The sequence below is a fragment of the Manis javanica genome, chromosome X (assembly GCF_040802235.1).
Source record: "Manis javanica isolate MJ-LG chromosome X, MJ_LKY, whole genome shotgun sequence".
Classification (NCBI taxonomy): domain Eukaryota; kingdom Metazoa; phylum Chordata; class Mammalia; order Pholidota; family Manidae; genus Manis; species Manis javanica.
Genome location: NC_133174.1, coordinates 34,824,859 through 34,850,001, shown reverse-complemented (window position 1 = coordinate 34,850,001; position 25,143 = coordinate 34,824,859).

Here is a 25,143-nt window from a genome sequence, read left to right as displayed (position 1 = left end):
GGCTGGGTGAGCAGAGATCCCTGAAGGATCACCCTAAAGCCCCTCAGAGGGCTGTCTTGAGTGATCAGAGACAGAACAAGTACAGGGCCAAGTTACTGGTTTGATTTTGCATTTGGGTTTGGTACTTTTTAAGTTTATCCAAAATGACATTTCATTACTTCAAAATTATAGTCTTTTAAGATTTTTCTCTAAATGATAGGTTATGCCAGTTATGCAAAAAGAGAAGACTCATTAGTAAATGCAACAGGTAAGGTATAGATTTTTAAGCCAAAGTGCTGTTAACAGGATAGATACTTCATAAAGAATTTGCAGGAATGAATGAACGCTCCCCTGTGCTGATCCCAAGCTTCCGGTTTCCTTTGGGGTACCTGGAACTCCTTAACTCTAGACTGTGAGTCCCATTGATGTCTCCCCTTCCCTGCTCACCAGCCTGATCCACAGCCCATGGGCACAAAATATTTGTAAGTTTTTGTTGACTTTCTTTTGTTTCATCCAAGATGCCACTTTATCACCCAGAAAATGTAGAATGAAAAATCACTATTTCAACCACCCTAGAAATGTCTTATTTCTAGTACACAACAGGCATGAAGGGCAAAGTCCAGCTACTGTCAACAGGATCTGAAATCAAGAGTTTTCAAGGCCATGACTACAGGCATCATCACCTCCGTCACCCCCTCAGCTTTCCAGCAGCCGATGCCCTGGCCTGTCATGTATGCTGGCAGCTACCATGCAGACACCAAATCCTGGTTCAGGTACTTAATCAAAAGCCAATAGTAACATCCATATCTACTGAGGCAAAGCCCAGCGCACAATTCCCATCCCTCCGGACAACTCTGTTTTGTGAAGACCAATAATAAAGAATCATCTCACCTGTGATTCTAGGACTAAAAGGATAAGTGAAAATTCAAGGCCTCTGGATATTTAAGTCCTATTCGGCTTTGCTTTTTCAATAACTAAGGTACATCTATAATTGAAGCATGCAAGGAAACAGTTACAAAGTTGTTCTATGTCAGCATAGAAATAAAGCCTTACTTGGAATTTATACTATGCCATCAACTTTCTGTGTGATGCAATTTCCACTCAGTGGGCCTCCAATTTCGCACCTGAAAATACAGGGATAAGCCTGGGTGATCTTTAGAGTCTCTTTACAGTGTAATAATCTGTGTTTCTGTAAAATAAAGACTAATACAGAGGCCTCATAATATTAGAGGTAGCATAGTGCTTGGCCCTTAATAAAAACATCTCATCCTTTCAACGTGACGTACATCATCTCATTTAATCCTCCCACCAGTCTGGTGAGGAATGCGCTGTTAACCCCATTACCCTGGTTTACTATTAAGATATAAAACAACACCTTTTAATATTAACAAATAATATAAGCATATAAATATATAAACAATGATAATACATTAAAAATACTTTCATTTCAAAGCAAAATTATTTTATCTCACAGTTGCTCAGGATCAGGAATTCAGGAAGCTTGTTTGGGCTGGCTGGCTGGGGGTCTTTCATGGAACTGCAGAAGGCTTGGGGCAACTGGGGGCTGACTGAGCAGTCTCTGTTCATGTACCAGCAATGCTGGCTATTTGAGGTAGTTATGCTCTCTAAAGTCACCATGAACACTAAATTAGTGAACACTGAGCCATTGCTCCTGGGGGAAATACAGGGTTAGGTTCCTGCAAACCTCTTGGTCACAATATTTTCAACAACCGATCAATACATAACCTTGTTTTGTACATGTCTTGGTTTAAAGACACCTTCTTTGATATATATTGTGGGTTCATTAACATTGAACTCGCAGCCAATAGCACTGTAACTCACGCCTGAAGGAAGCTTATCTAACACATGTGATTTCTCTGTAAGGCACATCACAGCTTTCTTGTGCTTAGGAACACCAGCCATAACTTCAGCACTAAATCAGGGGCCATTTTAAACAGCAAAATCACCACTGAAAAGCACAAAATTGCAATCAAAATGGTGCTCAATAGACCACCCAAAGGACACTTGTTTATAGTCTGAGAGCTGAAACAAGAAGGTAGACTGTCAACTGTTCAGCCTCAGCTGGGAATGTGTGTGTCAGGTGACTCAAATTGTTCTTCACTCTGCACATGTTCCCAGGTGACCATGAAAGCATTGCAAGTATCAGTTTGGAGTTACACCTACATTTTAGCAAGTGAAGAGATCCACTGATAAGAGATTCACAAATAGTGAGAATCAACTATACTTTCAAAGCTTCTCAATATGGTTTCTCATACAAACTCATTTGGGCTTCCTCAGAGCATGGTAGGTCCTGGGCAGCCAAATGGCTTCCATGGAACCTGAGGGCTCCAGTGTGAGTGTTCCAGCAAGCCAGGCAGAAGCTGCATCACTTTTTCTGACATATCCTCTGAAGTCATGCAGCATGATTTCCACTGCATTCAACTGGTCACAAACAAGTAACCAACGTATACAGATTCAAAGGCAAGGAACACAGAGCAGCCCACCTTCTAAAAGGAAGTGACAAGGTCCTAGAAAAGAATGTGGGATGGGAGAAATTGTGGTCATCTTTGGGAAATGTAATTTGCTATGCCCATTCTGCAGATGGGGAAAACTGAGCTTTGGAAAGTTAAATAACTTGTTCAATGTCACACAGTTAATACGCAGTAGAGCCAGAATTTGAACCCACTGGCTCCAAAGCCTGTGCCCTAGCCACTCTGCTTCCTGTTCTATGTAGCATCCCTTTGGTTTATAACTCGCAGCCAATAGCACTGTAACTCACGCCAGCCACTGTAACTCACCAGAGGCAGCTACAGTTACAACACAGCACAACCAAAACCAGGAGATCAGCAGTGCAGCTGAGCAACGGGCTTGATGAAACAGATGGAATTTAAGGAAGAACCTGTAGAAGGGAAAAAGAGTTGCTTGGCAACTGCTGTTGGGGAGATTGATCAAAGCATGAAGTTGAATATGAAGATGTCCAGGAAAATAGAATAAAGGTCAAGCGAAGCAAGTATTCAGGTTAGGCACAGTATGAAGAGGAGATAAAAGTGAAATGACAAGTCCTGAGACCTAGTGAAGCACACAGAGGAACAGGGCCACATGGACAGAAATGTGGTAGGATACCAGAGGCAGCACAGACACCCTCAGGAGCGCTGATCAGCACAGAATGACCTTTGGCACATTCAGAAAATTTTATCACAAACCAAGCGCTTATTTTCACCCATCATTGGAGAGGTAGAATCTGACTCTGGGGCCCCCAGAATAAATTAGGAAACAAAAAACTGTGGTGTAGAATTCAGAGTTCTGCCAGAAACATCCTACCCATAGGGCCTCTGCCTATAAAATGGGGGAGGAGAGGTAACTGGTTCTTGGTGAAACAGAAATTATACAAGCTAGCACTGTGTTTCCCAATGACAAATTACCCTCAGTGCAGGCACAGTACCCCATCGATGATAGGGCAAGCCAGGGATCACTGCCTTCTTCACAGTAGTTACAAGTGATCAAGTTCTCCTGACAACTTCTCCCACGAAAATTACTATTTGGACATTCAGATTATACCACCATTTTGGACACTCAAATGTAGGTTTGTCTCAAACAAGTATCTCTGCATGAAGGAAGGACTTGGGCCTTCAGTGGAAACCTGGAAACGCGAAACCTCTGATGAGGGCCTCCAGGAGAGCCATTCTTCCTGAAGTTAATTCTCCCTGAGTCTCACAGTCCCTGCTGTTCTTACTAGCTGACCAATATTCATTCCTTTCTTGTTGATTATTCTAGTTTTCTGTTGCCACGCGGCAACCTCCCAAATTGAGTGGCTTTTGTTTGATTTTATTCATGATTTTGTGGGTCAGGAATTCAGGAAGGGCTTGTCTGAGCAGTTCTTGCTTGGAGTCTCTCTTATGGTTGCAGTCAGATACCAGCTGAGGCTGTAGTCAGCTGAAGGCTCAAATGGGCTAGGTGTCTGAGGTGGCACATGCAAAGGCAGGTGATGTCAGCTGTTGGCTGCGAATTCAGCTGGGATGGAAGACTGGAGCTCCTGCACTCCAGGATGGTGATGTCAGGATGGCCAGACTTCCACCATGGTGACTGGCTTCTTCCAGTGTCCCAAGAAAGCCAAGTGGGAGCTGCAAAGCCTTCTGTAACCTAGCCTTGGAAGTCACTTCCACCGTTCTCCATTAGCCAACACAAATCACAAGCAGTCAGATCCAAGGCAAGGAGCATAAACCTTACCTCTTGACTGGAGGAATGTTGAAACATTTGAAGGCTGAATTTACTAAGTGCTTATTATAGATTGTATTGTGTTCCCCAAAAAGATGTTGAAATCTGAATCCCTAGTACCTGTGAATGTGACTTTATTTGGACATAGGGTCTTTGCAGATGATCTAGTTAAGATGAAGTTATTAGGGTGGGCCTAATCTACCTAATCCAATATAATGATGTCCTTATAAAAGGAGGAAATGTGGACATGGAGACAGATGCACAGGAAGAATGCCATGCAAAGATGAAGACAGAGTGATGCCAAGGAATAAGCCAAGGAATGCCAAAGATCGCTAACAAACCACCAGAAGCTATGAGAGAGACATAGAGTATATCCTTCACTCATAGCCCTCAAAAGGAATCCACCATGCCAACACCTTGATCTCAGTCTTCTGGTCCCCAGAACCCTGAGACAATGAATTTCTGTTGTTTCAGCCACCCACTTTGTGGTGCTCTGTTATGGCAGCCCTAGGAAACCAATATACTCCCATATTGGGTAAAAGAACTCTGGTTTTGTCTAAGAGGACAGTAAAGCCAGATGAAAACATGCCTTCCCAGACTCCCTTGCTGCTTAGAGATATCCACGTAACACCGGTCTGCATGGAATTTGGGGGACAGCCTTATTCACCTGCAAAAGGCCATCCTTTTCTCTTTCCCCATTTCTCCTTCTCACTCCCTATAATGTGGACATGAGGTGTAGGAGTGGATCAGCCATCTTACAACTATGAAGACACAAGGAGATCTGGAAGGTGGAAAGAACCTCAGTCCCTGAGGGCAGCCCTCTCACCTCAACAAACAGGTCGCCATAGACAGAGCATCTCTTGTGCCCCAGACGCCATGCTAGGTGCTGGAAATAGTCTCTCCTATCTGTCTCTAATGATCTGTCTGTCCCTAACTTCAGCCGCAGATCATTTCAACTTGGTGAGGTAAATGCATACATAAGGTGTGGATGAGATGTTATGGATCCCCAGAGGGCAGCCTCCTGTCCATCCTGCCAGGAGAGCTTCCTGGAGCTCCCCTCTGGGAAGAACCCCAGGGATGTGTGGCCTTAAAAAATCTCTGTCAGCCCCTGGAGAGCTGAAAGCCAAGGGAATGGCTTCCTCTCCCTCAACAAGAAACATAGCTTCCTGGGATATCTGATGGTCAGACCAGGGCTCTCTAAAGCCCCGGAGTGCTGAGCACAGTGTGGCTGAGGCTGCCTGCAGTTCTCATGGCAGCTACTGCCTCAGGACTCCTCCCCACCGGGGCCTCCCAGGGTGTCCTTGGGAGACACCTCATGCTGTTACAGAGCAGCCAAGCTTCTAATGTTCTCGAAAGGGCTACAACAGAAACCTGAAAGAAGTCACACCATGGATAAAACCAAATGGGCCCAGAACCTGGTTGCTAACTTCCCTTTAGTTATGATGCTCTGCCAGCAACCCACTTCTCACTGTCACCAAAACCCTGAGCCAGGAGCCATGGCTGCAGTAACATGGCTTCCAGGGTTTTCCACAAAAAGCTCAGACTCTAGGTTTCCTTCTGAGCCAGGTCTGGCTTTCCTCATGCCCCAGGCAACCCACTCAGATTATCAGCATGTCCCTAAGGACCCTGACAGAAAATGTCACTTGAGAAAGCCCACCACTCTTAGCCCTTCATGAACTTCCGTGAGTCCAAGGATGTTGCTGCCCTCCCTGACCCAGGAGAATGTGCGTGACTCCTTTCAATGGCAGCAGTTTATCAGAATCTGTGGAAGAACTCTGCTCCTCACTTCACCATCATAACCCTCAACCCCCTCTGAGGATAATTATAAATGAGGCCCCCAAAACAGCAGGGGGTGGATATATGTGGGTTTCCATGATCTCTTGACCAATAAATGTAAAGATAGAGAAGGCAGAGTGGGGTCAAATGTCAGTCAAACACACTTGTCTTCAAATCTCTCTTTTATGGCCTTGCAGCAGTTACCAAAAGTCTTTGAGCCACAGTTTCATCATCTGTAAGAGGAGGTAATGGTACTGACCACTATAGATGTTGAGAGGATTAAACAGGACAATGTATGTACAGTGTCTAGTACACTTCCTGGCACACAGCCAGAGGTACTCAACAACCAATGACCTCCTTCTCTCCTTCCCTTGTCATGCTGTGATTTCCAAAGTCCTCTGGGAAAAGAAACCATAAGGGATTGGAGGTGCCCTTCATGTCCCTTGAAGAACCAGGTTCATGTTGGCCATCTTATATGTCCCCCAGGGCACCTGCCACAGTGTTTACCCATGGTGCATACCCAGTGACACAGTAATACAGGAGTGAGAAAATATGGAGGAGAGAGGAAAGGGGGAGGACAAGAAAGAAAGGATCTCATCAAAATGGTATTTGCTGTTAAAAGAACATTTTCAAGGCTGGGATAAAACCAGTGGTGTGGTGAGCTAGCAATAAAAGCCAGCTCTCCCTGGCATGCTGAACAAGCTCAATATTTTCACTACAGGCAGAGTCAGTGTGAAGGAAGGAGGCTGCAGTATTCCCCACACTTGGGAAGGAAAGTGAGCAGAGGACGGCCTCAGGCAAAGTCAGAGGGAACCTCAAAGCCATCCACTGATGCCCATCCGCACCCTGGCTGGGCTCCCCTGAGTCTCCCTCTGTTAGCCTTGTCTGTAGTCTTACTGGTTTTTATTTTTTTCAGCTTGTATTCCATTTATTTTTAAAATTAAACATTATACAAATAGTATATGTTTCTTAAGCAAGGTTATATATATTTTTCCAGTTTTACTGAGATATAATTGATATATAACATTATATTAGTTTCAAGGGTACAACATAACAGTACAATATTTGTATATATTGCAAAATGATCACCACAGTAGGTCTAGTTAATGTCCGTCACCATAGTTACAGATTTCTTGTGTGTGTCCTGACTTTTAAGATCTGCTCTCTTTGCAACTTTCAAATACATAGTACAGTCTTATTAATTATAGTCTCTCTGCTGTACATTATATCCCTATGACTTATTCATCTTATAACTGGAAGTTTGCACCACTTGACCACCTTCCTCTGTCACACTCTCTGATACTTGACACCCTCCCTTCCCCCTCTCACTGCCAGCATCTCAGCCCTGCCCCGGCTTGCCTCCCCATCCTTGAGCACCTCCATCCAGGCCACTTTGCCAGCCACCCACCCTGGCTTTCTCAGGTTCATTGTCCTAATGGCAACCCCTGACCTTCAAAGAGACCAATCCCCACCAAACCATTCATATTTTATATGACTTTTTTAAATAACACACATAATGCATAATGATCATAGAAATATTTGGAGACCAAGCGGAACCTCCCAAAATGTTTCGAAGGACCTCTCCCCAGAGATATAAGGAAACAGAGGCCTGAAGAGGCTGTCAACCTTTGCTCAGCCCATCTGTGGAGTGGTAGCTCCAGGATTCAACCCTAAGCAGTCTCTTCTATAGCTGTGTCTTGATCCGCTGCACTATCCTGCCTCTGAGATGGAAACAAAATTGAAAATCTTTGGGGTCAAATCATGGATCACGGATCAAACACCATCCTCAGACATTGTTACCTTGTTATGTTGGCATACCAAGTCATTGCAGATTCAGGGGAAGGGTGTACTAAAGCCAACACTCTCATACAGGAGATGGTAGCAAAACCTCTTTGGAGGGTCATACAGTATTATGATTTCAAAGGCCTAAGAAGAACTTTTGATCCATTGATCTCATATTAAATATTTATATTTGGAAAACAAGTAGAGAAACTTATAAAGGCATAGGTGTATGATTGGTCATGTCAGTAATATGTCAAATAGTGAGAAAATAAAAAAAGGGATCTAGACCAACTTAACCTACGTATCCACAGTTTCTGCACATTCCAGGCATCTGCATACCTCCATATTAGCACCTGCTTGGTGCCTCAGCCTGGAGCTTCTTTGTCCCACTTCTCTGCCTAGCTAATTCCCACTCAGCCTTCAGGGCCCACAGCAAAACTGTCTTCTTCTGTAAACACCTTCCTGAATCCCTGAATCCCCTAAATTGAAATTCATTAGCACTTTCTGCTCTGCCTTCAGATTACTTCACCAATATAGCCAGTATCTCCAGTTCTTTGTCACTGATTATGAGTTTGATCAGTGCCTGGCTCTCATCCTAGGCTGTTTCTGCCCACACAAGAACCTGTGTGTCCAACTACCCTGTCCCATGGTACCTAACACATAGGGTGTACCCACGGATACTGAATTGAATTGCCTACACAATTCACTTATACAGTATATCATGAATCAGAATGCACATTCACAGATATTCACCTGTGATTTTTACAACATTAACAAATGGTGGATTTAAGATCAGGAATAAGACAAGGATGCCCACTTTTCCCACTTCTATTCAACATAGTACTGGAGGTCCTAATGACAGCAATCAGACAACACAATGGAATAAAAGGCATCCAGATTGGCAAGGAAAAAATTAAACTGTCCCTGTTTGCAGATGACATGATATTGTACACAAAAACCCCTAAAGAATCCACTCCAAATCTACTAGATCTAATATCTGAATTCAGCAAAGTTGCAGGATACAAAATTAATACGCAGAAATCTGTGGCATTCCTATACACTAACAATGAACTAGCAGAGAGAGAAATCAGGAAAACAATTCCATTCACAATTGCATCAAAAAGAATAAAATACCTAGGGATAAACCTAACCAAGGAAGTGAAAGACCTATACTCTGAAAACTACAAGACACTCATGAGAGAAATCAAAGAAGACACCAATAAATGGAAACACATCCCGTGCTCATAGACGGGAAGAATTAATATTGCCAAATGGCCATCCTGCCTAAAGCAATCTATAGAGTCAATGCAATTCCAATCAAAATACCAAGAGCATTCTTCAACAAACTAGAGAAAATCATTCTAAAATTCATATGGAACCACAAAAGACCTCGAATAGCCAAAGCAATCCTGAGAGGGAAGAATAAAGCTGGGAGGATTATGCTCCCCAACTTCAAGCTCTACTACAAAGCCACAGTAATCAAGATGATTTGGTACTGGCACAAGAACAGAACCATAGGCCAATGGAACAGACTAGAGAGCCCAGATGTAAACCCAAGCATATATGGTCTATTAATATACAATAAAGGAGCCATGGACATACAATGGGGAAATGACAGCCTCTTCAACAGCTGATATTGGCAAAACTGGACAGCCACATGCAAGAGAATGAAACTGATTATTGTCTAACCCCATACACAAAAGTAAACTCGAAATGGATTAAAGACTTGAATGTAAGTCATGAAACCATAAAACTCTTAGAAGACAACATAGGCAAAAACCTCCTGAATATAAGCATGAGCAACTTCTTCCTGAATGCATCTCCTCAAGGAAGGGAAACAAAAATAAAAATGAACTCATGGGACTACATCAAACTAAATAGTTTCTGTACAACAAAGGACACCATGAATAGAACAAAAAGGCATACTACAGTATGGGAGAATATATTTGTAAATGACATATCTAACAAGGGTTTAACATCCAAAATATATAAAGAACTTACATGCCTCAACACCCAAAAAGCAAATAACCCAATTAACAAATGAGCAGAGGATATGAAGAGACAGTTCTCCAAAGAAGAAATTCAGATGGCCAACAGACACATGAAAAGATGCTCCACATCACTAATCATCAGGGAAATGCAAATTAAAACCACAATGAGATATCACCTCACACCAGTAAGGATGGCCAGCATCGAAAAGACTGAGAACAACAAATGTTGGTGAGGATGTGGAGAAAGGGGAACCCTCTTACACTGCTGGTGGGAATGTAAGCTAGTTCAACTATTGTGGAAAGCAATATGGAGTTTCCTCAAAAAACTAAAAATAGAAATACCATTTGACCCAGGAATTCCACTCCTTGGAATTTACCCAAAGAATACAACTTCTCAGATTCAAAAAGACATATGCACCCCTATGTTTATCACAGCACTTTTTACAATAGCCAAGATATGGAAGCAACCTAAGTGTCCATCAGTAGATGGATGGATAAAGAAGATGTGGTACATATACACAATGGAATACTATTCAGCCATAAAAAGAAACAAATCCTACCATTTGCAATAACATGGATGGAGCTGGAGGACATTATGCTCAGTGAAATAAGCCAGGAGGAAAAAGACAAGTGCCAAATGATTTCCCTCATTTGTGGAGTATAACAACGAAGCAAAACTGAAGGAACAAAATAGCAGCAGACTCAGAGACTCTAAGAAGGAACTAGTGGTTACCAAAGAGGAGAGGTGTGGGAGGGTGAGTGGGGAGGGAGGGAGAAGGGGATTGAGGGGTATTATGTTTAGTACACACAGTGTGTGGGGTCACGGGGAGAACAGTGTAGCATAGAGAAGGCACATAGTGGATCTGTGGCATCTTGCTGCACTGATGGACAGTGAGTGCAATGGGGTTGGGGGGACTTGATAGTATGGGTAAATGTGGTAACCACATTGTTTTTCATGGGAAACCTTCAAAAGAGTGTATATCAATAATACCTTATAAAAAAATTTTTCAAAACATCAGGATAATAGCATAGCCATTAAAATTATTTTTTTAAGGCAGCAGAAGTAAATACTTCTGTTTCCATTCTAAAGATAAGGAAACTGAGGCTCACAATAGAGTTTTCAAAAAGCCACACAACCATTAGATTATAGATGCAGGTCTATCCTTGGCTTCCTGACTTGAATGCAGTGATCTAGCCACACCAAGAAGTGGGGGGCGAGCTGGGTGGCCCCATAGCAGGCTGCTCAGCCACCTTCACTATGGGAAGACTTTACGGCACCCAGCGGAATGGGAACGATCTGCTAAGGAGCTGGAGCTCTTGAGATTAAGGAATTTCTCCATCCAAACTGTCCTTTCCCCTCACATAATCATGCAGAGTTGGTTCTAAACCCAAATTCATCCCCATTTGATACACCCTCCCTCAATTTTTGAAACTGACTTGAAGCCTAACTCATTCCTTAGGTTCTTAATAGCCCCCATCTTCTACACTGGACCACCCCTTTAGCGGCACTATCAGTTTGCTTTCCCCAATCCTCCTACCTCACTCTGGCCCTAGCCTAGTCCTGAGCTTTCATCCTTCAGCATGGCCTCTCAGACCAACTCCTTAAAGTGGCGCTATGTTCCATATACCTTGGAGGGCTGTTTCAATCACCTTCGAAATAAACTCAGCACCTTGTCTGAGGACCTTCCGCATCACTTTGCATCGTACTGTGCAAACTGAAACATGAGAACGCTTTCCATCCTGCCTGCAAGGAGGTTTCAGGGTACTCCATTTTCAGACCCTCTTTCCTAAAATCTGCCTAAGGACACTCTTGTGATGGAAATGCAGACCCACTGTTCCTACCTCCTTTTCTGATACTGCCCTCTTACACTCTGCTGAAAAAAGGCCCACCTCTCATCCTTCCATAATCTTCCACTGGTGCACCCCAGGCAGTAAAAATGTCTTAGCCATCAAACAAAGGGACAATTTCAAATTTGGGGCTAGTGTTGACAAAGCAAATAACTCTAATCATTCACTAACAAATCCTGCTGCAAGTCAGGTGGTGTCCCATTCTTTGCTGTCACCAAAACTTCAGGAAGTTGTCAGCTGATAGTTTAAAATAATTATTAATAATACATACAGTCCCCAACTTACAAGGGTTCAACTTAACAATTTTTTGACTTTACAATGGTGTGAAAGCAATATGCATTCAGTAGATACTTTGAATTTTGAATTTGGATCTTTTCCTGGACTGGTGACGTGCAGTCCGACCCTCTCTCGTGCTGCTGGGCAAAGCAGTGAGCCGCAGCTCCCAGTCAGCCACATGATCATGAGAGTCAACAACCAATACACTTCCAACCCTCTGACCCATAAAACCATTCTGTTTTTCACTTTCAGTACAGTACTCAATAAATTCCATGCAATATATGACACTTTATTCTAAAGTAGACTTTGTGTTAAATGATTTTGCCCGACTGTTTGCTAATGTCAGTGTTAAAAGCACGTTTAAGGTGGGCCAATCTAAGCAATGATGTTTTGGTACATTAGGCATATTAAATGCATTTCGACTTATGATATTTTCAACTTCTGATGGGTTTATCCAGATGTAATCCCATCGTAAGTCGAGGAAGAGGTGCAGTTTACCATAGGACCTTTGGCATATGATACAGAATGAGCTTAAAGAACCAAGAAACGTTACTATAATAAAGTTCTTTCCACTCTGATCTGCATATTAATGTGAACAAGATTCCTAGGCACTTAGATCTATAAGTGTGAAAATGGGAATGCAGTTGATGTTGACCTCTGCCTATTTCTAGCAATAAGTAATACTCATTCACACATATATCTTATAAGGAGATGCATTTCCAATAAAATTTTACCTTTATGCTTAACAGGTTACATTTCACTTATCAAAATTTGATGTCTATTTATTGTTTTGATCAATTTGGTGCCAATAATATAGTAATGATAACTTCTTTGAGAAGAGATTTTCTTGAACACTTAGTCTTAGCGTCCTTAATTTATTATCTACAACATGAACATCTCCCCCCAAATCTAGCCATATTTATCAGTTGCCTATTTGATATTTCTACTAGGATGTGTAATAGGTATCTCAAACTTAACATGTCCAAAATCATATTTGTGATATTCCTCCTCAAACCAGCTCTTCCTGCACAACTCAGTTAAGGCACTCTCATCTATTTAGGTGCTCAGGTCAAAAACCTTTGAGTTGTTTCTGACCCCTGAGGCAGCCATGAGAATGTGCCTCAGAGTCTTCCTATATAAGGAGTGTAATTGACTGAGAGCCTCAGATGCTGTGTTTGAAATCCATTATCACATTTGCCTTGAGACCACCTCTTCCATGGACTGCTCCCCACCAGTAATCGAGTGTGGCAGGGATACTGAGGGAGACCCATTTCTGGGAGACATGGGACTCCTTTCTTGGCCAGCTTGGGTTCAAGAATGCTCCAAGGGCTTCACCAAACCTCCTTTAGACTGCATGGTGGCCGTGGACTTTTCCACCCAACCTTCCCTCCCTGTCCTCTTCATTCAGGGTCAGACTGCCATCATGGTCTGATCACTCACCCATTTTTCCCTGGCTTCTGACCTATTTCCTTTCACTCAGGAAATAATCCTTATAAAAAGCCTACATGTTTAATTCCATCTGGGCTTGTGCTCCTCCAAAGACACAGATTAACACACTCCTCTCTTTCTTTCTCACCTCACATCCAATCAGCAAACCCTGTTGGCTCCTTCAAGCTATAACCAGGGTTCAACCACTTATTGCCATCACCCCGGCTCAAGCCATCATCATTTCTCTCCCAGATTATGGCCACAGCATCCTATCTCAGTTGGCATGGAACATTAAAGATGGCCATCAATTCATTGTGCTCCTCTCCACCCCCTTGATTTTGACTTTGGCCTCTGACTGCTTTAGCCAGTTGCATATAGAAGAAGGGACGCTGTGCTAGTTCCAGACCTAGGTTTTAAGAGGACTGGCAGCTTCTGCTTCCATGCTGGGTGGGAGCCCTAGTGGCCCACTTGGAGGAGAATCAAAGCCCTTGGCCAACAGCCCCAGCCAAGCTCCTAGACAACAGCTAGCACCAACTTGCCAGCCACATGAGTGAGCCATCTTGGAAGTGAATCCTCCAGCCTGGCTACCCTAGCCAATGCCATGTAAGGTGAAGATGAGCTATCTCTGCCAAGCCTTGCCAGAAATGTAAAGTCATGAGCAAGTAAATGATTGTGGTTGTTATAAGCTATTAAGGTTTGGGATATGCTTTACACAGCAATAAATAACTGAAAGAGCCAGGGCCCCAACAGGAAGTAGATAGGCTGCTGAAGCCTAGCTGAAGAGAGTTTCAGTAAGGGACTGTGTCTGCAAAGGTGTGACCAGGGTTAAGGGATAATGAAGCACCAGGAACTCAGGTGAGTGGCATGCCATGTCCACCTCTAGACTTAAAAGAGCAATGGAAGAGGGAAGTTACCAGAACCCCAGTTACCAGAACCCCAAAAGGGTAGCTGTAAGGGGAATATTACTAATTGACAGGAGTTGTGGCCCTCGGTAGAGGGATACAGCCAGCCTGCAGTGACCTGACAGGGCAGGGAAGAAACAAGAGGAATAAAGGGAACAAATGCCCGGATCTCATGCTCCTCCCTTCTTCTCAGTCCTGTTAGCTGAACCACCAGAAACCAGAGAGCAAGCAGCCCACTGATGTAGTCCATACAGGACTGCCTCCCCAGGTACAGAGCAGGATGGAGAATAGCCAAGAGTAGCTCTGAAGAGCAAATGAAAGACACCCAGCAGCCTGCCTGACAGCTCTCCCTGCATTTGTCCATATCCTTTTGCAGTCTATTATCAACACACCAGCCAGAAAAATCTTGTTAAAGCTAAGTCAACTGACATCATTTCTTTGCTCAAAGCCCCCCATCAGTGAAAGCTAAAAATCCTTAAATTATCTGCAAGGCTCTATATGATCTTGCTACTTATGACCTCTGAGCTCATCTCCAGGAGCTCCCACTGTTCATCTCCTGGCTCCAGCCAGGCCAGCCTTCCTGTCATTCTCCAAGCATGACAGACACACTCTGGCCTCAGAGTATTTGCACTAGCTTTTCCCTCTAACATGCTTTTCTCTCATATTCACATAACGGGGGCCTTTACTTCCTTTAGCTCTCTTCCAAAAGTCACCTTTTCAGGGAGACCACCCTATCAGAAATGTCAACACCACCTCCCACCTGACATTATATATCTCCTTTCCCTGCTTCTTTTTTTCCTTTTCTTAGCATTTTTCAATACCTAAACTTATGTATATTTTACTTTTTATCCTGTTTATAGAATGTCCCCCTCACCATAAAGTAAGTTCCATGAGGGCAGTGATTTCTGTCTGTTTTGTTAACTAGAACAGCACCTAGGACAATGGCTGGCACATAATACACATTTAATAAATATTTGTTAAACAGAATCACTAATTCAAAATATCTATGCACCCCTATGTTTATCCCACCATTATTTGCAATAGCCAAGATGTGGAGGCAAGCTAGTGTCCATCAGTAGATGAATGGATAAAGATGTATACAATGGAATATTACTCAGCCACAAAAAAGGAAGAAATCTTGCCATTTGCAATACCATGGATGGACCTAGAAGGTATTATGCTCAATGGAATAAGTCAAAGACAAATACCATATGATTTCACTTACACATGGAATCTAAAAAACAAAACAAACAAACAAAACAGAAATAGTCTCATAAACACAGAGACTAGACTGGTGGTTGCCATAGAGGAGGTGAGAGGGGAGGGTGAAACAGGTAAAGGGGATGAAGATGTACAAACTTCCTATTATAAAATTAATAGTCACAGGGATGAAAGTAAAGCATAGAGAATATAGTCAATAATATTGTAATATCTTTGTATGTTGACAGATAGTAACTACATGTATTATGGTGAGCATTTAGTAATGTACATAACTGCCAAATCACTATGTTGTACACCTAAAACCAATAGAATATCATATATCAACTATATTTCAATACTTAACAACTCAAACATTTCTTAAGAAATGAATGAAAGAACAGAAAATGGCAATGTGTAATTTCAACATATATATGCATATGTGCATATGTGTGTGTATATATGCAGGAAGCTGTAAGAGTGATAAATAAAAATCTTTCAAGCATAAAGTATATTAGGACAATTTCTTGGGGAGAATAGAAATAAAATTCAAGTTCAAAGAATAAAGAGGGCTATAAAACTTCTATCTATTAAGGAAGAGCTTGTTCAGGTGTTTTTTAAATGGACATTAACGGTAGCAAATGGCTATGGTATTTAGATTTCACTCCCAAGTGTGCCCTAACAGTTTATCTTAAAATGACAATATTTCCAATATACTGGAAACTAACCCCTTTGCAACTCTTTGAGTTTATGATTAAAATTATTTTGAAGTTGACTTCAAAATATGTGAAGGGGGTTCACAGTTCCACAAAACTAATTTAGGGGAAATGCAAACAAAAGAGTTTGAAGACCACTGCTCTTGCATATATTGAAAAAGTTGTAGAATCCAGAGGAATAGATGGCGGCGTGAGTAGGGTGGAAGAAATCTCCTCCCAAAACCATATATATTTTGAAAATACAGCAAATACAACTATTCCTGAAAGAGTGACCAGAAGTTACAGTACACCAGCCAGTCTACATCAGCAGCAACCCAACATCTCATGGAAAAGGGTAAGATACAAAGCCATGAGCCAGCGGGACCCGAGCACTCCCCCTCCCCAGCTCACCAGTGGAAGGAAAAGAATCAGAGCAGGGAGGGAGTGGAAGCAGAGGACTGCTAAATAACAAGCCCTAGTAATCTGCCCCAGGAGCACAAACACATATTGAATGGTGCTCTGGATATTAAAGGAGTGGAAAAGCAAAATTTGAGACTAAGACTGCGAACAGGTTCCCACTGCCAGCTGCCCTGGGACAAAAGAAAAGCAGGCACAAGGGTTTAACAGGTGGACAAAATCATCCTGGCACACTCAGCCCAGCAGGCTGGGAACTTTAAGGAGCTTCAGGTGCCCTATCCCCCTGGTTGGCAATGCAGCAAAAGCCCATTCACTGTGATAAGCAGCATGCTGTTCCTTCCTCTCCAACAGTACCAGTGAGCAAACTGGCTGTCCCCACCATTGCTGCAGAACAACTAGAGAGTAGCCCCACCTACAGCAACCACATACCATAACACAGAAGCCTCTCGCTGTGTGCAGCTATCCAGCCCAGACCCAAAGGCTGCTCCCAGCAGGCGGGTGACCAGCACAGACAGAGGAGATGGGTGCGGAGACTGGGAGGCACAAAGAGTCCTTGCCTTGCATCAGACACATGTGCTGCTGGCCTGCGACACCCACCAGTGCCCTACGCCATCCTGAGAGCCACCCCATCCACAGCAGCCTAGGGTATCAAACCAGAGGCTGCTCCCTGTGTGAGGTTAACCAGCACAGACAGCAGAGACAAGCATGGTGACCAGCAAGCAGGAAGGGATGTTGTTCTCCCAGCTGACACATGAGCCACTCTCTGGCAACAACTCCCTTGCCATGAAAAGGCAGAAGAAACTTGTTCAATCAAAAATCCCTCAAACACTAGAAAGAGGGCTTGGTGAGACTGAAATTACCCATCTTCTATAAAAAGAATTCAAAATAAAAGTCATAAGCATGCTGATGGAGCTACAGAGGAATATTCAAGACCTAAGGGATGAATTCAGGAGGGAGATAACAGAAATGAAACAAACAATGGAAGGATTTAAGAGCAAGCTGGATGAGGTGGAGGAGACTGTTCATGGAAAAGAAATCAGAGAACAGGAATACAGAGAAGCTGAGGCAGAGAGAGAAAAAAGGATCTCTAGGAATGAAAGAATATGAAGAAAGCTGTGTGATCAATCCAAATGGAAAAATATTCACCTTACAGAGGTACCAGAAGAAGAAGAGAGAGAAAAAGGGATAGAAAGTGTCTTTGAAGAAATAATTGCTGAAAACTTCCCCAATTTGGGGAAGGAAATAGTCTCTCAGGCTATGGAAGTCCACAGACGTCCCAATACAAGGGACCAAAGGAGGACAACACCAAGACAATAATAATTAAAATGGCAAAGATCAAAGACAAGGACAGAAGAGGCATGAGAGAACTTTCTAGGAGGATGAAAATGCTTCATAGCTTGATTATGGTGGTGGTTTCACAGATGTACACATTTGTCAAAACTCATCAAACTTAAAATGGATGCATTTTATTATATGTAAATTATACTTCAATGCAGTTGATTTATGAAGAAAAACAGTAAGAACAAAAGGATTGCTTAGCACAACTAACATCTGTCAATAAGGATACATTCCACATCACGGTGATTTTTCTTGCTCTATCCTAATAGAATTCTGCTTAAATCTATACATGCATGTTCTCAAATAAATATGTGGGTGTGGATGTGGGTGGAGGGACAAGGACAGTTAAGCCAAAATTAGGAGCTGACTCTGAACATCAACTTTTTCCTTGACCCCAGTCTACATTTATTTTGGAATCAAAATGTCCCCATAGAAGACAGTGTAGAACGTTACAAGCTGTGAACCCCACTGCCCTGGGTTCAAGTCCTAGGCCTGCCACTTGTGAGGGGCATGGTCTTATGAGGCAGCGAGAACAGGAGCCAAACATACAGGACCTTATTTCATCCTCACCCAGGCTCTATGAAATAAGTGACTTTGAGCATCATCACTTTTTTTCTGCACCAATAAAAATTTAATGAGAAACCTGAGACTAAGGTCCCACACCTAAGAAGACATACGGCAGGATTTGAATCCACATCCCTTAAACTCTGCATGCTTGCACTTCTCCAGAGCAATTCACTTAACTTCAGAATCTAAAGCTAGATTTCTAAAGCTAGAATAACACTGCTTCCATTTTAGAATCATTGTGAAACCCAAACAAGGTGCCTTGTGTCATTAATGTTGTCAATACATTTCAGCGATCTATGATTATGGCTACAGGATTTCCAGCCACTGACAGCTTTGGGGTTCAACGCCAACATCAGTACTTCCTGCTCACCTTTCTTCTGGCAGGTTCCCCAGTGTAAGAAACTAGACATCAATTCTGGAGGGTTCTAAAGTGACTAAGAATTCCAAGACAGCAACTTCACAATGTTTAGTCAACCTAGCATGTGCGCACTCCTATGCAATTGCCTGTCTGAAGCCAATTAAAGGAATTCCTCCATTCCGAGAGGCAAAATACTAAAATGTTAAAGACCATTAGAAGGAAAACTGAAGTTCAGACAAAGGAAGTTTAGACCTTCTATTTGAGGTTTCTCTTCTTGCAGGCCCTCATCCTTCACAAAAGAACACGTTGCATAGCAAATCCCCTCTACACAGACACCATCCCTGCTTAGAAGTACCAAAGGATTCTAGGGCTGGGCTCTTTTCTAATACAGTTGTTGCTATATTGCTTCAAAAAGAAAAAAGGAATCTAACAGCCCTGTGCCTTCACTTCATGCTCTGAGAAACATGGAGAACTATGATGATTTCATGTACCGAAAAAAAAAAGTAACATCTAAGTAAGACGCTCTGTGTGGTTACAGACCCACAGACCACATGGGAGTTCTCTCTGCTGAACATCACATGGTTGCTCCAAGATCAGTGGGAGAGGTTGGCAAAAGTGTTCCTGGCACAGTGCCTGGCACACAATGGAGCTCAGCGCTGGCTAGTGTGTTTCCCCTCTCCGAATTTGAGTGGGCAGAACTTTCTCAGAAGCACCAGAGTCTCTTCTTTATTGTAGCAACTGAGTCAACAGGGGATGCATCCACCTTACTTTCTGGGGAAACAGGCAAAACTGCACTGGGGGTGCCACCATGTCTAGGCTTAAATGCCCATCCGTCCATCACAGGAAGCAAAATAAAGGAGGGCTTTTCTGGAGGCTAATAAACAGACAACTATAGTCATCTGAGACTTAAAAGAATAAAAACAAACCAGCAGCTGTCACTGGTATTTTTCCTCTCCTTTTGGAACAGTATAGCTAAGGGGCAGACATTCCTAGCAATAGCTGCTGAGAGTCTCCAGAATGGTTACTGAGAACAAATTCAGCCTTACGAATACGGAGATATCAGATAGAATCTGCATTCTGAGGTGCTCTCAGCCAAAAGCTCACCTCTTGCGCAATAGGAGTGGCTGCTCTCTCCTCCCCACGCAGGGTTCTACTCAGCGAGGACCTGGCCAGGCAACCTTTTCCTGATTGGCTGTACCTGCCCACAGCTCAGTGTTCGATAGGAGACTTGGATCTAGGCTGGGCTATTGGCTCTTGACTAAAACTTGGAAGGAGGCCTCAGATAGTTCGGTAGGTAACTATGGGCGATGGACATGTAAAGTGATAAAGATTTAGGGACCAAGGACACCTTTTGAGGCTGCCATGTTTAGCCCACATGCTCAGGGACACAGAAAATGCCATTCAACCTCAAAGAAAGAAGAAGGTAGCAGAGCCACAGAGAGAAGCAGGAAGAAGAGACAGAGAAACCCAGAGGAGAAAGAGGAAGGGATCTTGGATGGTTCCTCATGTAGCCCTGCTACACTCACCCCTTTTTGACTCAGGCTGACTTTTGTCAGTTGCAGACATTCTGATCCTTGGGGCCTCTTTCCTTCAGTTTAAATGTTAGATTGCAGATGCCGCATGAAAAGATACCACATTAAATCTCATTACTGGTCACTGGTACCTTCATGTGAATGACTTTGTCACAATCTTTCCTGAAGGCAAGTTTTGAGAAGAGAATTCAAGGATGGAGCCTTGGAGGTGAACAGTTCCCTCCAACCAAGAGGGTGGATGAGCCCAGACATGATGTGGGCCAGCCACCCAGCTGGACACTTCGACTGATTGCCAGACCCAGTCCAGCGCCCACTGCTGCTGGACTCTCCTGCCAACCTTCCCTCCATTCTCTCCTACCCAGGCCTTTCCCCCCCTCCGTCTTGCACCTGGACTTTACCTCAGTCTCATAATTGGTCTTCTATTCTGCAGCCTTAACCACTCTGCCCCAACCTCCCAATTGTCAATATATTCCCTTAGTTAATCATTTACTCCTTTATGGACTGTGTCCTCCATTAGGCTGCCCACTCAGGAAATCCAGGACCTTATCTGTTTTTCTCCCCAGTTAAATTTAACCTTTCCTAATGTACAATTTCCAGTGGTTTCTGCCCATACCTTCTCATCAATCTTTTATCATGTTACTTATGATTTGAGCTGGTTTTATTCATGCTGGCCTCTCCCTTCCTGTATGTTCTAGAAGCTTTGCAAGGCCATGGACAGTAATTGATTCATCTTTGAGGCCCCAGTTTCATGTACAGTCAGACTTTTAAAAGCTGGGTGGAGGAATTGGGTGGACAGATTAAAGAATGGATGGAAGGAGAGAGCGAAGGAGTGTCAAGGTCAGACGGAACAGTTTCCCTTACTATGGTTGTATAAGAAACCCAAAACTTACCAGTATAAAACAATAATTGTATGAGACCCACAGGAATGTAGAAGGGAATTTGCATCTGAAATTTGGGAAGGGCTTGGACGGATGGTCCTCATTTGGAGTCTGTCATGTGGGTGCAGGTAGACATCAGCTGGAATTCCAGTTTTCTGAGGGGCTAGACTGGCTTGAGCATCCAAGATGGCCATTCATACAGTGGACCATTGGTACTGGCTGTTGGAAAGGAGCTCAGCTGAGACTCAACTACAATACTTACAAGTGGCCCCTGGATGTGGCTTGGGCTCCATCACAGTAAGGCTGTAATAGTATAGCTGAATGTCTGACATAGCATCTGAGGGCTACAGCACAAGTGTTCCAGCAAACAAAGAAGAAGCTGCATTGCTTTCAGAAGCCAACATCAGAAGCCACACAGCATCATTCCTGCCATCCTCTCATGGCTGAAGCCATCACAAGCCCACCAGATTCAAGGGGAAGGGACATAGACCCCACCCCTTAATAAATGACATCAAAGAGTTTTGGAGATGCCCTTGAAAACTGCCTGATGACCTTAAGACTCTTTTAGTCCACCTCCTTTTATTATAGAAATCAAGGTTCAAAGTGTTTACAGGGCTTATGCACAGTCATGCCCAATGAGTGACAGAGCTAAGGGTAGAACCAAAGTCCCTTCACTCAACCCAGTTCAGCCTCCATGACTTGATTATGTTGGGGGTAGCTCTATCACTTTTAAGCAACTGAAACCAACTTTGACAAAATTAACAATAAAAGGTGGAATGAAATAGAATTTTAATAGAACAATACCCAACATATCTTACAGAATCAAATGAATTGTTAGCTGTTCACATGAGGTAGAGCCCCCAGCAGTTCCAGGGCTCTCCGGAGAAGGTGCTCACTGATTCTCTCCCTAAAGAGTTGTGATCAGCAGAGACTCGGTGCCAACAAATCCCCAGTGCTGTGTCTCTCTCTGTTTCAAGGTCCAAATTTCCCAGAGAGAGAACCTCACCTATTCCAAAACAGTTGGTTTTCTACCTCCCCACCAGCCATGGCCAGGGGAACAAGACACCAGAGTCTAGACATGGCCATGGAAGGCCTCCCCTGAGTTTTAGGGCATGTCCAGAAAAAGGGTACTCATCATGCTCCTGAAGCCACCATGAGTCTGACTGAGCATCATCTCAGCACAGGGAAACCACTGAGACATGTGACATAGGATGTTTGAAAAATACATCCTCCTCCCCATTGGAGAATTGAGATACAGGCTTGACAGACACCATGTGAAGAACTAGAAGCTCGTTTCAGGTCCCTAGTGACCACATGGTCGTAACTGGGCATAAATGGGTAAGTACCACCCAATGTGTCTCCAACTCCATGTTCCAGCACTTTTTGCTGTCAGGCCAAGTACATGGAATCTGCGATTCTATGGCACAAAGCAAGGCAAGTGTGGGTAAAATTGTAATATTTCCAGAATATCTTGCCTGGCTTTAGTGCATAAGCATATCAACAGGCATTCCTCAGGGGTAAATAAAAGTAGTCCATCTCCATATCAGTGGGTAATTACCTGGGTGACCAAGGGCTTATCTGAAACTGAGAGGTTAGGGGGTGTGCGATTTTGCTTCTGCTGGAGAAGGAAAGAGAAATGGCCCCAGACTGCAGTTTGTAAGCAATAAATGGGTTTTAAGCTTTATTTCTCCCTTTGACTGATTTCGGTTTTAGAGGTATTTTCTCCCAGGATTTCCTTTCCCCGGAGTTACAGCAAGATACAAAGAAACAGAAACAAATTGAATCAAGGCAGTATGGGGTTTTGCAAAACATGTGGGAACTTTGCTCTCATAAATCAGCATTCGTCCAGCTGTGCCATGCCATGCTAGTATGTTGAGATCAATTTTGATGTGAGCTGTAAGGAAATTCATCTTTACTAATAATAGTGTAAGCAGCAAAGTTTAAGAGTAGTTCCTGAAATAAAAAGAATATCTATGACTATTTGTATCCTGCAGGATAACATCAGAGTCACACATATGCATACACTTTCTCCAGTAAGAGAGAACAGGGCAGTGTTAGAGCCCCCATGTAACCCTGGGCAAGCCCAGAGCGATGTGTCACACATGCAGTGGTCATCTGATATCATCATATTGATAGAGAAAAACCTAAAAACAGCTGCCCAAAGTGATGTCCCCACTGATCTGCAGAGAACGAGGAAGTTTAAAAGTGTACTAAGATCCTGGTGCTGCTTCAGGTTCTGTGTGGCATTCAGAAAAATTATCCAAAACTGGCAACTAAAGCAGAAGAATGACTGCACATCCTTTGGAGGTCATTTTAACCAGACTCCCCCAAGAATTATTCGATTGTACAGAAGACTGCCCTTGTGTTCAGTTTTGCTATTCCTTATCAGATTAGGGCCCAAGATGGTGAAGGTAGATGTTCATTTATATATTTTTGTCCAATAGAAAAGGTGATCCCACAGGTTTCAGTTTTGTCTCCATTAGGAAATTCATTTTAGCATTCCTCTGACTAACTATATATAAATATCTGTCCTTTGAACCAACCTCACCATCTTGCTGGTCCTCTCATTAATTAATGAGATGAATATTATCTTTGACACATATTCATCTATATTTGTGTGAGAGTCATGTTTTTAACATTTTGAAGGTTGTGCTTCCTCACTAGGAATGAGTGTGCAGCCTCCCCATCCTCCTTAGATGTCGGAGTGGGTAAGCTGGGTTCCAAGATCCCTTCCAGTGCAGATATTGTATGGTTTATTTAATAAAAGTATGGTATAAAATATTCAGTGGGGTAGGTTATCTGCTAGACAGAGAAATTTTAAGAGGGAAAATTCCAGAAAGGTGTGGAGATGATTACATAAAAATATGAATTCCAGCTATACAAAAAACCTCAAAATCATTGCTACATTACCTGAATACAGTAGTCCCCTGCTTCTCCATGGTTTCACTTTCTGCAGTTTCAGTTACCCACTGTCAGCCAAGGGACAGAAGCAGGTGATCTTCCTTGTGACATACCAACAGTAGGTCAGTAGTAGCCTAACGCTATGTCACCATGCTTACATCCTTCACCTCACAGTATCTCATCACGTAGGCATTTTATCACTGCACACCCTCCCAAGACGGCTGAACACAGTACAATAAAATATCTTGAGAGAGATCACATTCACATCTTATTATAGTATATTGTTATAATTGTTCAATTTTATTATTCATTATTGTTAAACTCTTACTGTGCCTGACTTATAAATTAAACTTTATCAAAGGTATATATGTGCACATTTTCCTCAGTTTACAGTGGGATTACCTGGTTTTACATCCCAATAAACCCATCACAAGTTGAAAATATTCTAAGATGAAAAAGCATTTAATACACCTAACCTACCAAACATCATAGCTTAGCCTAGCCCACGTTAAATGTGCTCAGAACATTGACATTAGCCTACAGGTAAGCAAAATCATCTAACACAAAGTCTATTTTAGAATAAAGTATTGAATATCTCGCGGAATTTATCACGTACTGTATTGAAAGTAAAAAACAGAATGGCTGTATGGATCAGAGGGTTGTAAGTGTATCAGTTGTTGACCCTCATGATCGCCTGGCTGACTGGGAGCTGCGGCTTGCTCGTTGCTCTGCCCAGCAGCACGAGAGAGGGTCCGACTGCACATTACTAGCCCAGGAAAAGATGAAAAGATCCAAATTCAGAATTTGAAGTATAGTTTCTACTGAATGCGTATCACTTTCACACCATTATAAAGTCAAAAAAATCACAAGTCAAACTGTCATAAGACAGGGACCATCTGTATAGGAGAAAATAAAGTATATATAGGGTTTGGTACTATCTGTGGTCTTGGAGCATAACCCCCATGGATAAGCGAGGAATACTGTACCCAACAATTAAGAATCAAAGTCTGGGAGAGTCTGACAAAAACGTCCTTCCTACCTTGCCTGGAGATGCTTGTTAATC